General features: G+C 40.1%; 1 long non-coding RNA gene across 1 annotated transcript in view; it reads right to left on the bottom strand.

Moving 5' to 3' along the window:
- Window positions 1-2,342: 2,342 nt before the first annotated feature.
- LOC102157759 overlaps window positions 2,343-15,843 on the bottom strand; it is a 45,849-nt gene continuing 32,348 nt past the window's right edge. The window contains exon 2 of the long non-coding RNA XR_002341166.1: window positions 2,343-3,127. This is a non-coding gene — a long non-coding RNA (uncharacterized LOC102157759). The remainder of the gene's footprint in view (window positions 3,128-15,843) is intronic.

Here is a 15,843-nt window from a genome sequence, read left to right as displayed (position 1 = left end):
CATTCTTGAGCCAGATGTCAGAGCCCATGCAGGCTGCATGAGTCCTCCAAAGTTGATCCTCAATTACTCAGAAACCCAAGTGTGAGAAAAAGATTAAAAACATATGCATGATTAGGACTCATTCAGTCCTCATGAGGATAAAATAAGGTAGGATATGCTGTGACCAAATGCAGGGGTGGAAACTGAGTCACTCACTCCTAGTCAACCCCCCTTGTGAGAGAAGGCCAATATTCACAGAGTTCTATGATGAAGACACTGCATGTGAACTTTAATCTCATGTAGCCTGTGGGAGCCAACAAACCAGGAAACAGAGGGAGAATTTCAAAATTGTCTTGGCAAAGTTGACAATGAAAGCATTAGGAGTGATGTGTGGTGGGGGTTCCTAAACATGATACATGTACTGAGAGTGCACTGGAAGGGGAGGCCCTTTCTGAGGAGAAAAAAGCCAAGTGGTTCTGTTCAAACTCTCCAAGGAGGGTCATGGGCCCTCTATTCCATGCAGGTTTACAGAGCTGCAAAGGAGAGTACCAAGCCTGTGGCTGGAGGTTTCTGGGTGCTTGTGATCCCATATGCATATACATGTTATATATACACACATCCCTAGGCATAGATATACACACATATACATGTAGTGTTGTGCTCTACCTAAATAACAGTGCTCATTGGATAAAGTATCTCCTCTATTTACTTGAAGTACATTAATAGGCAATTTATTTCATGTTTTCCTATGATCTCTTCATTTTTTCTCTTCCTTTGGTACCTCACTTCAGTGCGATTTTTCCCTCCATCTTTCCTTGTCCATGTCCTCCCATGTCACTGAGTCCTCCCCTGCCCATTCACGTTTGCATGCTGGGTAGGAATCAGCTAATCTGAGTGCTGTGTGCCTGGGTTGGGGGGTAGCCTGGATCCCTCAGAGCTCCTCCCTGAGTTAACTGGGGATATTCATATGCATCTGGAAGTCTCTGATAGCTCCAGGTGTCCTCCTGAGTGTTCTGTGGTTTCCTGCTTGGCAGTACTGGGCATGGATGCCAGGATTCTGGAAGCTGAGCAAGGAAAGGGGAGGCAGTCGTTCAGTTTAACTGACGTATTTTTTTTCCTTTTTAGGACCACACCTGCAGCATATGGAAATTCCCTGGGTAGGGGTCAAAATGGCCATGCAGCTGCTGGCCTACACCATAGCCACAGCAATGTCAGATGCTTAACCCACTGACCAAGGCCAGGGATTGTACCTGCCACTTCATGGATACTAGTAGAGTTCTTAACCCACTGAGCCACAAAGGGAACTCCCTAACCTGTAATTAAGACTCTTATTTTCAGCAGGACAGCTTTATCTCCTACCTCACCTTTGCTCTCAATGTGATTTTTTTGAGATTTAACCATTTTGGTGTATTTATAAAACTTTGACTCTTTTTAATTTGAAGTGTCCCAATTTAAACCATTTTATAGCTATGCCATGTTCATCCATTCTCCTATTGTAGGCTATTTAATGTGTCTCCAACTATGGAGGAAATTTAAAAAAAAACTGCCATAAATATTTAGTTACACATTTTGGTATACCTATTTTCCCCTTGGGTAAAGACCTGGAGGCAGACTTGCTGGTTCTTGTAGAAGTTTTATGGTTATATTCATTCTTTCCAATGTGTCTGTACACTTACAGTGTCTCATCATTGAGAGACATCATCATATGAGCTCACTGTCATCACAAGAGCTCAAATTGCTCAGTATCATTCCCAATACTTGGTATTTTTTCTTAGCTATCATAATGGATCTAGTTGGCATTGTTATTTAGCTAAAAGTCAATATGATATTTGGATTTTACTTGTAATTTTGTAAAGAAAAATGTTGCCCACTGAGTCACCAAGCAGGGCCAGGTGAGTCTCTATGACAGAGGAATGCAACACATTCAAGGCTGAAGCCCAGATGAGCCATTTCCTGGCTCTACTAGGTGGGGTCAAAGCACTAATAATACTTGGTAGACACTCTGTCTACTTAATTCACTCTTCTGCTAATTTGCTCTTTCTGGGGTTTTGCTACATTTACAACTAAGCTGGTGCCTGTTACTGGGAATTCTGGTTTGAGGTTTTGTTTGCTTTTAAAGTTGATTTTTTTTTCTTTTTAGGGCCACCCCAGGGACATATGGAATTTCCCAGGGTAAGAGTATAATTGAAGCTACAACTGCTTGCCTATATACCACAGCCACAAACACATGGGCTATGAGCCACATCTGCAACCTACACCACAGCTCACAGTAATGTCAGATCCTTAACCCACTGAACGTGGCCAGAGATTGAACCCACAGCCTCATAGGTACTAGCTGGATTAGTTTCCACTGCACCACAATGGACACTCCCTTAAATGCATTTTTATTTAGATGTAATTCTCACAACATAAAATTCAGTATGTTAATCCTTTTTATGCATACAATTAGAACATCACAATGACAGAATTGGAGGCTCCTGACTCTCCCCCTCCTATGGGTGTAGAAAAAGGGCTACAAAAGAATCATTTGTCCATGAAGAAATCTTCTGGGTTCACCAACCCTGAAGCTCTCCAAACTTCTATTATTGAGATTTTTATGGAGTCTTCATCATATAGGCATAATTGATTATTAACTCCATTTTCAGCCCCTCTCTCCTCTCTGGAGAATGAGAAGGAGGGCTGCTAAAAGTTCCAAGTTCTAAATAATTGGCTTGGGCTTTCCATTAGCCAGTTGCTTCATTAGGTCCAAAAATATTCATATCACCCAGGAGAGTCCAAGGAATTTAGGAGTTCTGTGTCAGGAACCAGGGTCAAAGACCAAACATCAGAACAAAAGATGATCCCAGTACTCTGATCACATAGAACATTGCAAAGGATTTAGGAGCTCTGTGCCAGGAGCCTGGGGCAGAGTCCAATATATTCCTTTCCATGAATTTCAACAGGCTCTTCTGCTTGCTGTTGTATTAGCATCCCTCAGATGGGAAACTAAAAGTATTGAAGTAAATCTTAATTCTTCATTCTCCTTGAGCACCAATTTCAGTTCATCTGCAAATTCTGTTCATCCAATTCACTGACAGTTTCTGTTAATTTTCATCTAAAACATCTTCTCATTTATCTCTCTCCTCATCTCATCTCATCCTCTTCTCCCCTGGTGAAAATATCAGATTGTTAATACCTTATTATTACTGCCTATTCTCATTCTTGTGTGAGTAGATATTTCTTTACATTACTACCAACATATTTTTCTAAAAGAGGTTCAATTACACTCAATCCTTAGCCTCAAATTTTCAATGCATTGCCACTATTACAGAATGGGTGTCAACTTCATAACATGGCATTTAAGGCCCTTTCAACTTGGGCTTGGTCCACCTTCCATCCACATGAATCCTGGGCTGCATCCCAGAAGCATCCTTTGTCACAGTCATAATGAAGGCGATAACCCTCAGCACTTTCCTGTCTATGTATTTTCATGTTCTCTAGCCCTCTATGGAGAATGCCCTCTCCTAGCAAATGGACCCAGGTACTTGCTCTTCAACAGTTAAGAATCACCTTCCTCTCAGCTTTAGCTGAGCCACCCCATCTTATCTAGTTCTTTCATTTATGTTCCCAGAGAACTCAGCCGATGTCACTCTCACATTTATCACAAGGTAGCACAAGTTCAGCTCTTCAAGCCCATTCACTAGCTTACCTGTGGATGCAATGATTACTGGGCTGCACATAATTTGGCATTTTTGTTCTGTATAAGCCTAGTTATATTGAAAAATATAATTATGATTACCAAGGAGAGACCCTTCAAATTAATTATGTTAGCCCAGTGACTTGAAACAGATTAAAGAATTTCCAAACATGACAACATTTTGCTTAAAGGAGGATTATGTGTTTAATATCAGTACCAATAAAGTATTGAATTCATTTAAGAAGAAACAAGTGCTATTTCCTAACAGAAAATAACCCAAATATAATACCAGGAATGAATCTTTCTTACCTTTATTCTTCCCAACCCAAACTGAAAAGTATTGGGACTTGTAGTTTGGGAAAAAGCTGCAGGAAATAATTTTGGACTTGGTTCCACCTTTACATAAGCAAATGAATTTAAGAATATTAGTAAAGGAAGGGCTAGAAAGAAAACCTATTTTCTTCCTAACACCTCAAGAACACTCTACAGAGGAAGACTTCTCCTTTCTTTCATTCAGATATTCTCTCAAGTATTACTTGGAGTAGAGTTCCTGCTGTGGTGTAATAGGATTTGTGGCTTCTTTGCAGTGACAGGATGCATGTTCAATCACCAGCCTAGCTCAGTGGGTTAAAGGATCCAGTGTGGCTATAGCTGCATTGTAGGCTGCAACTTCAGCTCTGATCTGATCCCTGGCTCAGGAACTCCATGTACCACAGGGTAGACAAAAAAGAAAAAAAAGAATCACTTGGAGTATTTCATTTCGTAACTATGTGAACATCTTTGGAGGAATGAACTGCTTATGCTGCATGGCTCAGGGCACTGTTACTATTCAAACAGAAGTAAAAGTACAGAACTAACTCATTTTTCTTTTCATTTTCTTCTAACTTCTAATTCACTTTTTGATCTTACAAAATGTGTTTTCCTCTCTAACGGGGATAAAATTTCCTCCCTGGCAGCACAAGGCCATCACTGACCACACACCTGATAGGAGATGCTCAGATCCTTGCTGATGGCTATAAATGTAAGCAGGCTGCTGGCAGCATCCACCACACAGCCAATCTCAGGCTGTTGTTGTTGTATCCTTGCCCTGGGTTCATGCTCTCACCTGCACACACTATAGAGCAGTTGCTGCATTTGATGATGAATTTTGGGAAAAACAAACTCGTTTTTGTACAACCACAGGTAGAGTGGAAAGCGTGTACATCTGGCAAACTGAACACCTCAGTCATGCAGTGCAGGCAACAAGCTCATGCTGAAATGGGAGATGTGCACGATGGGTTTGATTCTGTGATTCTGAGTGAAACTCCATTGACTCGAGTGGATGTCCTGAATCAAGTCTTCCAAATCCCTCACCTTCACACCTCTGAAGACAGGTCTCTAGGCTGCAACTAAGTGAGAACTGACTAGCATCTTCCCTCCAAAAACTCAAACCAAACTGGACATTTTTCTGAGGTTCAAAAAAGTTTAACTATTTAATCATCAACCAAATTGGTCATTTCCCTTTTCATGGGTACTTTTTTAAACCACTTATTCTGAGACAGAAGCATCCATTTCCAAAAACTATCCAAGCCCTTAGCCAAATTCTATGTGAGCCATTAGTGATTCAATATATGTCAATTTTGGCCACATTTAAGTCCCTTTTTGGATAATTCCTGGCCACCTGTTTTGAGAGACAGACTGAGCTGGGATGTGAGCAAAATCCATGATTTTAACAGCAAACCCCACCTGGGTTTTACCTTCACCAACCTTTACCAGACATGGTAGCAAACATAAATGATTTGAATTTTGCCTCCTTGTCTTTTTGTGGCCACTACACAGTGCATGTGTTGATGAGGTTTGCAAAAACTCCAGATGGAGGCAAGTAGGAGGAAAGAAAAAGAAGGCTGAGATAAAGTCAGCTTCTGAATAATCAGAAGCTGGCAGTGTTTCAACACAGAGAACAGATTTGTTGTTGCCAAGGGGGTAAGGGAGGGAAGGATTGGGAGTTTAGGACTAGCAGATGTATATATAGAATGGAGAAGGAACAAGGTCCTACTGTAGAGCAGCACTGGGAACTATATTCAACATCCTCTGATAAACCATAATAGAAAAATAGGGAAAAGAATATATATATATATGTATGTATAACTGAATCACTTTGCTGTGTTGAAATTAACACAACTTTATAAATCAACTATACTTTAATAGTTTTTTAAAAGTTACCTATGTTTCTATATGCTATTTATGTAAGATTCAACAATCTTCCCTAGCCTATTCCCTACACCTAAGTCATCAATCAGGTATTACAACCCTATATTGAGTTGTTGCCTTCACTGTTGCCATCTCTGAAAATCAAATATATCCCTCAGAATATTGTGGACAGGTGGTTGGGGTCCCCATACTGATGTAAAGCACTCTTTACTGGAGGATTTTGCTAGGCCCACTGTCTCAAGTGCTAAGGTCAGTACAATTCGAATGTTAAAATCTGAAGGCAGGAGAGAGAGCTTCGGGCTACCAAAAATGATGGTGTTGGAGTTCTCACTGTGGCTCAGGGAGTTAAGAACCATACACAGTGTCTGTGAGGATGCAGGTGCCATCCCTGGCCTCGCAGAGTGGGTTAGGGATTGATCTAGCATTGCTGCAAGCTTCAGCCCAGGTCACAGATGCAGCCTGGATCCAACATTACTGTGGCTGTTAGGGTGGCAGCTGCAGATCCAATTTGACCTCTGGCATGGGAATTCCATATGCTGCAGGTGTGGCCCTAAAAAGAAAAAAAAAATGTGGTACAGATCTAAAATAAAAGCAATATTATGTGGGCTTTGTCGATGGGACCCAACCAAGAAGATCAGAGAATACGCATGAGCTCAAAAGGTAGGTGCAAACTGCCAGATATTCTATTGTCTTATTTCACAAGGAAGATGGCCTTCTTCCCTTTTTGAAGGTTTGGTTTGTTTTTACAAATGAAAAAGGATGGCACAGAAAGTGTCATTAACTTACCCAATGCCAAACAGCAAGTCAATGCAGTTAAGGAAAGAAACCACTACTCCTCAGTCTGAGTTCCACTTGGTCTAACCACTAGGTCATTCTGTCTATACTTTTTCTCCCAACCACACAACCAGTTCCTAAGATACAGATCAGACCCTAGGCTAATGGCCTCACATTCTTCCATCTTTAATCCCTAAAATGAAAGTTAACTAAGCAATGATAACCCAAGCCATTAGTTAAGTACAATGTCACCTGAAGAAATAGCTGATTATTATCCTAAGAAAATCCACTTCTCTGACTTTACAATGTTTTTCACTTTTAATACCTTAAGATTCCTTCTAGGTTTGTATGAACAACCAAAAGATGATGACACTAAGGGCTTCATTATATTATTCCTATAAACAGAATATTATCTCGGGCATGAAATCCAAGAGAAAAAAATGCCTACATTTATCAGATGTCATTCATGTTTCAAATATTGAAGAAAACCAACCTTTCATGCACCTTTCCCTTTGCATCTCCTAGAGTGACAGTGACTATATGAACTCTGTCCAAGTCAAAGGCTGTGTCATACTGATGGAAACTGGATGTGCTCCAGCCCACCCAGATGTTAGCAGGTTCTTGTCCAGCAAAGACTCTTCCCAAGTAACAGTATTATCAGTACAGCACCACCAAGTACTGGCAAAGGGAAAAGAAAGAAATCTCTGACTGGCAATGTCCCTAAGCTGCCTAAGAAGATAGTTTTTGTTGAAAATCATCTGGCCTCATTAAAATGTTATAGGCACAAAGGATGCTGCAAAATAGGAAAAGTTATTAAACAGACATCTTGAATTATTTCAGAAATAATAGGAGAAACAAGAAAGACTCCACACAAGCCAAAAATGACCCAAGGCTTTTTATACTTCCAAGTATGTATTATGGGTGTGTACCTATATAGTATGTTTCTATAGTAAAATCATCAAACCATTAGGCAGGTAAGCTTCAAATTCTTAAGGCTTATACAAGAACACTAATCTATGACAATTTTTACACCTTGAATATTCTTTGCATTTCCTATCAATAATGAACAAGATGATGACCCCTTAAAATCATTTTGAAATAATTCAGATCTCACATGTGAAAGTTAAGTTTAAACATGGGGGGAACTCTACAATGGACATAGCTATATATATATATATTTTTTTTTCCATTTGGAATTTCAGGGGAAGTATTTTGAAAATTTAACAGGGAAAACAGCAAAACTTGACCTCTAACTAACAATTGTAGATATATTGCTAAGATGAAGGAAATTATAAAGCATACTTGGATAAATTAAGTGGCAAATGAAAATGCTGCCAAGAATGAGGATCACAAAATCAGACCAGAGAGTGCCATTTTCAGGATTATTTCTCCTAAATTAGCACTCTTATTGCATAATGTACATCAGAATATACATACATATATATATATATACACACACATATTTTTCAACTTTTCAGTCCCCAAAAGATAAGTGAATGATTTTTTTTTTTTGTCTTTTTGCCATTATCTTGAGCTTCTCCAGTGGCATATGGAGGTTCCCAGGCTAGGGGTCGAATCGGAGCTGTAGCCGCCGGCCTACGCCAGAGCCACAGCAACACGGGATCCGAGCCACGTCTGCAACCTACACCACAGCTCACGGCAACACCGGATCCTTCACCCACTGAGCAAGGGCAGGGACCGAACCCGCAACCTCATGGTTCCTAGTCGGATTCGTTAGCCACTGCGCCACGACGGGAACTCCCCTATGGCAGCTTTTGATGTCTGAAGAGAATTTTGCCTCCTTTTTCTTGAGGGTACCCTAGATCTAAGAATGGAAAAAAGTAAAAATAAACATATAGATATTTGGAGTAGTTGCTAAAATCGTACTGAAACTTTTCCATCTGCCCCTTTCCCTTCAATGTCATTGCCCTTTCAGATTAAGTAGGATGATGCACAATTAACAGAAATAATTAAGATATGAAATCAAAGAGTAAGTTAAAGTAAACAACTAACTACATCAAAAATGAGAGCAATGAGCAATGAAAAAATACAAAATATATCAATGCACAGCAGAGTTAGTTAATCTTTCCATTCTTCATTAAAAAAGGGAAACCACATTAATGATATTAAGTGAGGGTTTTGGAATCAACTGCCTGTGAGGGGATGAAATGATGTTTTTCAATGGAGGGGGTGTTTCTATCCTCTTCGTTTTCTTCTATAATATTTTGCATGAAAGTTCAGGTAGTCAGCACAATAAACAAGGTCAGTACTGGATGCAGACTACAAATGAGAGGATCGAACTTGTGTATCAAAAAAGCAGGGGAGCCTAAGAATAAGCTGGTGAGTTTCTACCCTTATGATATCTATTACTTCCCTTTTTGAAATGAGTGGCAATGAAAGCCATGTATAACCCTCAAAACACACAATGAAAATTACATGGGATCATTCATAATGATGTCATCACAAATGTTCAATGTGTAAATAAACAGTGGTATCACAATACTACCAACAAGGAAGCAAGAACACATCTAGCAGGGTTTGAGGAGTGTGAATGATGAGTTTCCAGGTAAAACTAAAAAAGCCACAGCTGTGTCTGCAGCTGTGCCAGCTCTTCAAGTGGTACTCAAGGGAAGTTGTATTAAAGAAGTGTCCCCAAAGGAATCAAAGAAAAAGACTGGATAAATACAATAGATATGAGACAGCCTGAACTACATTTGCACAGATTGGCACATCTAACTTCCATTTGATATAAACTAGGAGATACCGAGATAGAAACATTTCCTTAGATGCTAAACATTCCTTTCTTCCTAACCATTCAGGAATTCCAACCCTAAAAGTCAAGTTATTGGCTACCTAAAAATATGTGCAGAGTAGATCTTTGGGGATTTGTCATACTAACATCTTAACTTTTCTGTATATTTGATATATTTTCATCTAAAAATCAAGTACTTCGTGACATGTACAAAAATTCATGTTCTCAACTGTTCACTGTGGCTGTTTAACAATCATGGAATGTGGTTTGGGCAATAAATATATGTTTTTCTTTTCCTTCAGATAATACTATTTCATTTTTGAAAATCTTGCTTTCAAGGCCCATTAATATATAGAAAAATATTTACATTAAATATTATTTTAAGAAAGAAAGATGCAAAGTATGCTTTATTTTTAAAGATGCAAAAACACCAGAAGGTTTTGTCTGTTTATCAAAGAAGTTTCAGAATGTTGGGAATTTTAATACTTTTTTCTCTTTTTATTTTTGTTTTTTTAGGGCTGTCCTGCAGCATATGGATGTTCCCAAGCTAGTGTCTAATTGGAGCTGCAGCTGCTGGCCTATACCACAGCCACAGCAATGCAGGATCTGAGCCACATCTGTGACCTACATCACAGCTCATAGCAATGCTGGATCCTTAACCCACTGAGTGAGGCCAGGGATCTAACCCAGATACTAGTTGGGTTTGTTATGTTGAGTCACAATGGGAACTCCCTTTTCCTCTCTTTTTTGTCTCTTGATTTAATCTTTTTTCAATGAATATGTATTTTATTAGGAAAACAAGTGATATTTTTTGTAAAAATAAAATATTCACTCAACAAAATGGGATACCTATATCTTTCTCCTACAGAAAATCAGAAGAGAAATGTGGATATAAAATGGGTGAAACAACAGGGTCTTCCAGTTGTTAGGGCCAGTGATCATGCAGTGAGCTAGTGCTGGAAATCTTGCTAATAAAATTAGAGTACAAGGTTGATAAAGAACAATTTAGTAATATGCATGAAGATACTTGCAATGATTTGTTCGTTTATCCAAGAGATAACTACTGAGAAGCTACTCTATGCCACAAACTGGGAATACTCGATGACTAACATACAGATCCAGCTAAAAGCTTCTCATGGTCCAAGGAGGTGGGGAGCAAGTGAAGACATAACATCAAAATGACCTATGGATGCACTTGAGAAGACAAGGCACCAAGAGCTGACGGGGCACCAAATCAGGAGGACTCAGCAGAAGAGCTATGATATAAGAGGAAGGCAGACAGGCAGCACTAGGAATTGACTAAGAGAATTTGGAATCCAAGACATCTGGATTCCAGCTTCAGCTCCATCACCTCTTAGATACTTGTCCTTTGGCAAGTTACTAAAATTCACTCAGCTTTAATCCTTTCTTCTGTAATATCTACCCTGTTGGGTTTTGATTTTTTTTTTTTTGTTATTACCCAATACAATTTTTTTTCCTACTGTACAGCATGGTGACCCAATTACACATACATGCATACATTCTTTTTCAAAAATCCCATTATCATGTTCTGTGGTAAGTGACGAGACATAGTTTTCAGTGCTACACGGAAGGATCTCATTGCTAATCCATTCCAAAAGCAATAGTTTTCATGCATTAACCCCAAGCTCCCAATCCATCCCTCTCCCTCCCCTTTCCCCTCCCCCTAGGCAAGCACAAGTCTATTCTCCAAGTCCATAATTTTCTTTTCTGTGGAAAGATCCTGTATGTATAGTTCTTAACATGGATGCTCACTAAATTTAAAATGGAAAAAGATAAAAGAAACTAAATATCCATATTAAGAGAATGATTAATATGTAAACAAGATGAAATATGTACAGTTATTAAAAATCATGGTTAGGGCTCACCAAAAAAAAAAGAAAAAAATAGGCTCTAGAAGGAGGTTAAATTAATCTGTAAAAATTTAAGAACTGGTGATTCCAGAAGAGGCATATACAGGTGCTCATCACACTGTTCTTGCACTTTTCTAAAGAGTTGACATTTCTCAAAATATAAAACTGGTAGAAACATCAAAAGTTACACCTAAAATATTTTTATGAATTAAAACAATATTTACAATACGAAGTTAAAAAGGTGGCAATACAAAATGTTTTTATAGGAGTTCCCGTCGTGGCGCAGTGGTTAACGAATCCGACTAGGAACCATGAGGTTGCGGGTTCGGTCCCTGCCCTTGCTCAGTGGGTGAAGGATCCGGCGTTGCCGTGAGCTGTGGTGTAGGTTGCAGACGCGGCTCGGATCCCGCGTTGCTGTGGCTCTGGCGTAGGCCGGTGGCTACAGCTCCGATTCAACCCCTAGCCTGGAAACCTCCGTGTGCCGCAGGAGCGGCCCAAAGAAATAGCAAAAAAAAAAAAAAAAAGACAAAATGTTTTTATAGCTCAATATTTTGTTTATATATATTTATTAATTTGTTTTTTGCCTTTTGTCTTTTAGGCCACACCTGCGGCAAATGGAGGTTCCAAGACTAGGGGTCTAATCAGAGCTGTTACTGCCAGCCTACACCAAGCCATAGCAATGCCAGGTCCTAGTCACATCTGTGATCTACACTACAGCTCACAGCAATGCCAGATCCTTAACCCACTGAGCGAGGCCAGGGATCAAACCCATAACCTCATGGCTCCAAGTCAGATTTGTTTCTACTGCACCATGATAGGAACTCCTCAATATTTTAAATGGGAGAAGAAGACATTAAAAGTCAAATTTGCCTCTGGGTGGTGAGAATATATATGGTAGTTTTAAACCACTTTCATCATACCCCTTTGTGTTTTTCAAATGCTCAAGAGAATTTATTAATTTTATGAAACATAAATGGATGTGCTTTTTCATGAGTGTATAGGAGGGGATGGTATTATCATTGCTTTATAATTTTTGTCCCCTTGAAGGCAATCTATTTGCAAAAGTATATCCCTAAGTATAAATTATGCTATTTTTTTCTTTTTACTTTAAATATGGCAGAACTTCATAAAAGTTAAATTGTATTCTGACTTCTGAAGATGCAGTATTAGTAGTTCCTATGATAATAAAACAACAGTTGTTTCTAAAAACTAAAACTTAGCACATCACACAGCAGGAAGTATGAGACAGCAATGGCATTGGAGCAGAAAGGAGGTGGGGACAAGGCCCAGCACGGTTCAGCTGCCACCTATGGAAGAGCCATGCCTCAGCCACTTCCTTTGGCCAGTGCCCTGCCAATAAAGGTGCTAACAGGGGGTGAATGCTCACCACCCAGGGCTCCATAACAGCAGCCAATTCCCTGCCTAACTGAGGCTGCATCTCAGTGAATCATTTATTGAGATAGGAATCATTTATTATCTTTTCCTAGTGATTTAAGTCCAGTCTCAGCTTCAATTATAGCCACGTGGCCAGGAAAGAAATAGATCTCAAGGTCCATGCTCTCAGCCAAGCCTCTAAATCACCAGAGTAGAGATGTTACATTTCCTGGACAATATGTTCTCTGCCAAAACTACTCAAGTCTGAATTACAGTGCAAAGGTGGCCACAGATAGTGTGCCAGCAAAGGAGCAATAAATCTTTATTCACAAAAAGCTGGTAGAAGGCTGGACTTGGACCTCAGGCCTCAGTTGGCCACCTTCTACTCAAAAGTTTTCAACATTCAAATACTGCATCAGGTCCCTCCATTTGGCAAATATCTAAAGACCACCTACCAGGTCCCAACCACACTTAAGGCTTTGGAGATACAGTTGTGAACAGAATGAACACGAGCTGCTGACTTTCTAGAACTTACATTTACATAGAGAAGGCATATAATGAGTAAATAGAGCTATCAATATATACATTTATCACGTCAGGAAATCATAAATGCTATCTATCAATGGACAGAAAGTTTTGCCATAAATCACACAAACTGATAAGTGACCTCACTCTTAACAACTTTCCACAGCAGAATATGATAAGCAAGGTTCAATTCTTTAATAGTTTGAGAGAGGCTCAACACAAACATAATCCAACACAATAAAACAAATTGCCATTAATTCATGCACACACCCCAGCAGAGGTTAAACATAGGCTCTCCCTTCCTGTCCTAGGTGGTTTCCATCTTCTATTATGTTACCTTAATGGACACCCTGCACATAACCAAGCCCAATGTATCTAAGGGAGGTTTCTTCATGCAGTAGCTCTTCAATTAGTCCTCATGTGTCCCATTGGTGACTTGGGCCTGTGCCAGATCCACCCTAACTACTTGTAAATCTGTTAACAGAGTAGCCACAACTTATGGCTAAATTGCTTCCTCCAACAAAAGACAGATGGCTTCAGTGAATTTTAACTCTCCCCACTGATGAGCCTCCCTGCTCCTGAGAAGAGGGGTGTGTTGGGAGTGTGCAAGTCCAGCAATGTAACTGTCAGTCACAAGGATGTGGGGGTGTGATGCAGGCATGACATCTGTGGTGGGTGCCAGAAGGAAAAGATAGAGAAATCACAAGCATACCAGCTTTTCCTAAGAATATCTGAATGCAGATTTTGAAATTCCTGAAATACAGAGAGGAATCTGCATTTATAACCTAAACCAAAAGTCCAAAAGCATAAAAAAGGCCAAATATTATACCACCATGTCAGTATGAATTATTTGATCAGGTAACACTGGTGGCCTACTGTGTGCCAGATAATATATGTTCCCATTTATTAATTTTTCCCCAGACTCCAACCTCTCTTGAGTGCTTCCTTCAATCTTTATTTAAAAACAAACAAACAAGAAAAAAACCCCAAAATAACAAAACAAAAAGATACCCTACTCAAGAAGAAAAAGAGGAGGACACATCAAGAGGTAGGAGGGGCAATTTTGCATATAAACAACCCCATACCTCCCGGGTGGGAAGCTCCACAGACTGAAAACTAACTGGTTCACAGAGACCTACAGGAGTGAGAGTTCTGAGCCCCACATCAAACCCTCATGTGCGGGGATCTGGCACTGGGAGAAAGAGCCCCAGGAGCATCTGGCATTGAAGGCCAGTGGGGCTTGTGTGCAGGAGCTCCATGGGACTGGGGTAAATGGAGACCCCATTCTTAAAAGGTGCACATGGCATTTCATGTGCACTGGGTCCCAGGGCAAAGCAAAATCTCCATAGGAATCTGAGTCAAACCTGACTGCACTTCTTGGAGGACATCCTGGGAAAACAGGATTGAACGTGGCTTGTTGTGAGGGAAGGACATTGAAGGCAACGTTCTCAGGAATATTCAGCAGCTGACTTTCTCTGGAGGTGGCCATTTTGGGAAAATCTCCCCCCACCCATCAGTCAGTGCTGAGGAGCCCCAGGGCAAACAACAATCCAGGTGGGATCACAGCCCCACCCCTCAGTAAACAGGCTACCTAAAGTCCCCTCATGCACACAGCTGCCTAATCCCAACCAGAGACCAAGCCCCACCCACCAGAGGGATTAGAATCAGCTCCACCTACCAGTGGGCAGGCATCAGCTCCTCTCATCAGGAAGCCTACAGCAAGCCCCCAAACAGACTTCATCCACAAGGGGGGGCAGACAACAGAAGCAAGAGCAGCTACAACTCTATTTTCTGTAAAAAATCACCACACCAAACACCTATAAAAATGGAAAGACAGAGAACTATAACTCAGATGAGGGAGAAAGGAAAAACCCCAGAGAATCAGCTAAGTGATGAGGAGATTCTCAGCCTCCAGGAAAAAAGACTTTAGATTGTTGATGCTGAAGATGATGCAAGACATTGGAAATAAACTGGAGGCAAAGATGGATAACATAGAGGACACACTGAGCAAAGAGATACAAGATATAAAACTTAAACAAGAAGAGATGCAAAACACAATAATTGAAATAAAAAATTCACTAGAAGCAGCTAACAGCAGAATACAGTAGGCAGAAGAACGAATAAGTGAGGTGGAGGACAGATTAGTGGAAATTACAGATGCAGAACAGAAAAAAGACTGAAAAAAAAATTAAGAGAGGCTCAGAGAACTCTGGGACAGTGTTAAACGCACCAACATCCATACTACAGGGGTGCCAGAAGGAGAAGAGGGACAGAAGGGGACAGAAAAAATATTCCAAGAGATAATAGCCAAAAACATTCCTAACATGGGAAAGGAACCACTCACTCAAATTCAGGAAGCACAACGAGTACCATATAAAATAAACCCAAGGAGGAATACACCAAGACACATATTAATCGAGCTGACCAAAATTAAAGACAAAGAGAAAATCTTGAAAGCATCTAGGGAAAAGAAACAACATACAAGGGAACCCCGATAAGGTTATCGGCAGATTTTTCAGCAGAAACTCTGCAGGCCAGAAGGGAGTGGTATGATATACTTAACGTGATGAATAGAAAAAAACTCCAACCAAGATTACTCTACCCAGCAAGGCTCTCATTCAGATTTGAAGGAGAAATCAAAACCTTCACAGATAAGCGAAGGTGAGAGAATTCAGCAATACTAAACCAGCCTTACAACAAAT

Source organism: Sus scrofa, unplaced genomic scaffold, assembly GCF_000003025.6.
Source record: "Sus scrofa isolate TJ Tabasco breed Duroc unplaced genomic scaffold, Sscrofa11.1 Contig2187, whole genome shotgun sequence".
NCBI classification, from domain to species: Eukaryota; Metazoa; Chordata; class Mammalia; order Artiodactyla; family Suidae; genus Sus; species Sus scrofa.
This window is presented reverse-complemented; position numbering and strand designations above follow the sequence as displayed.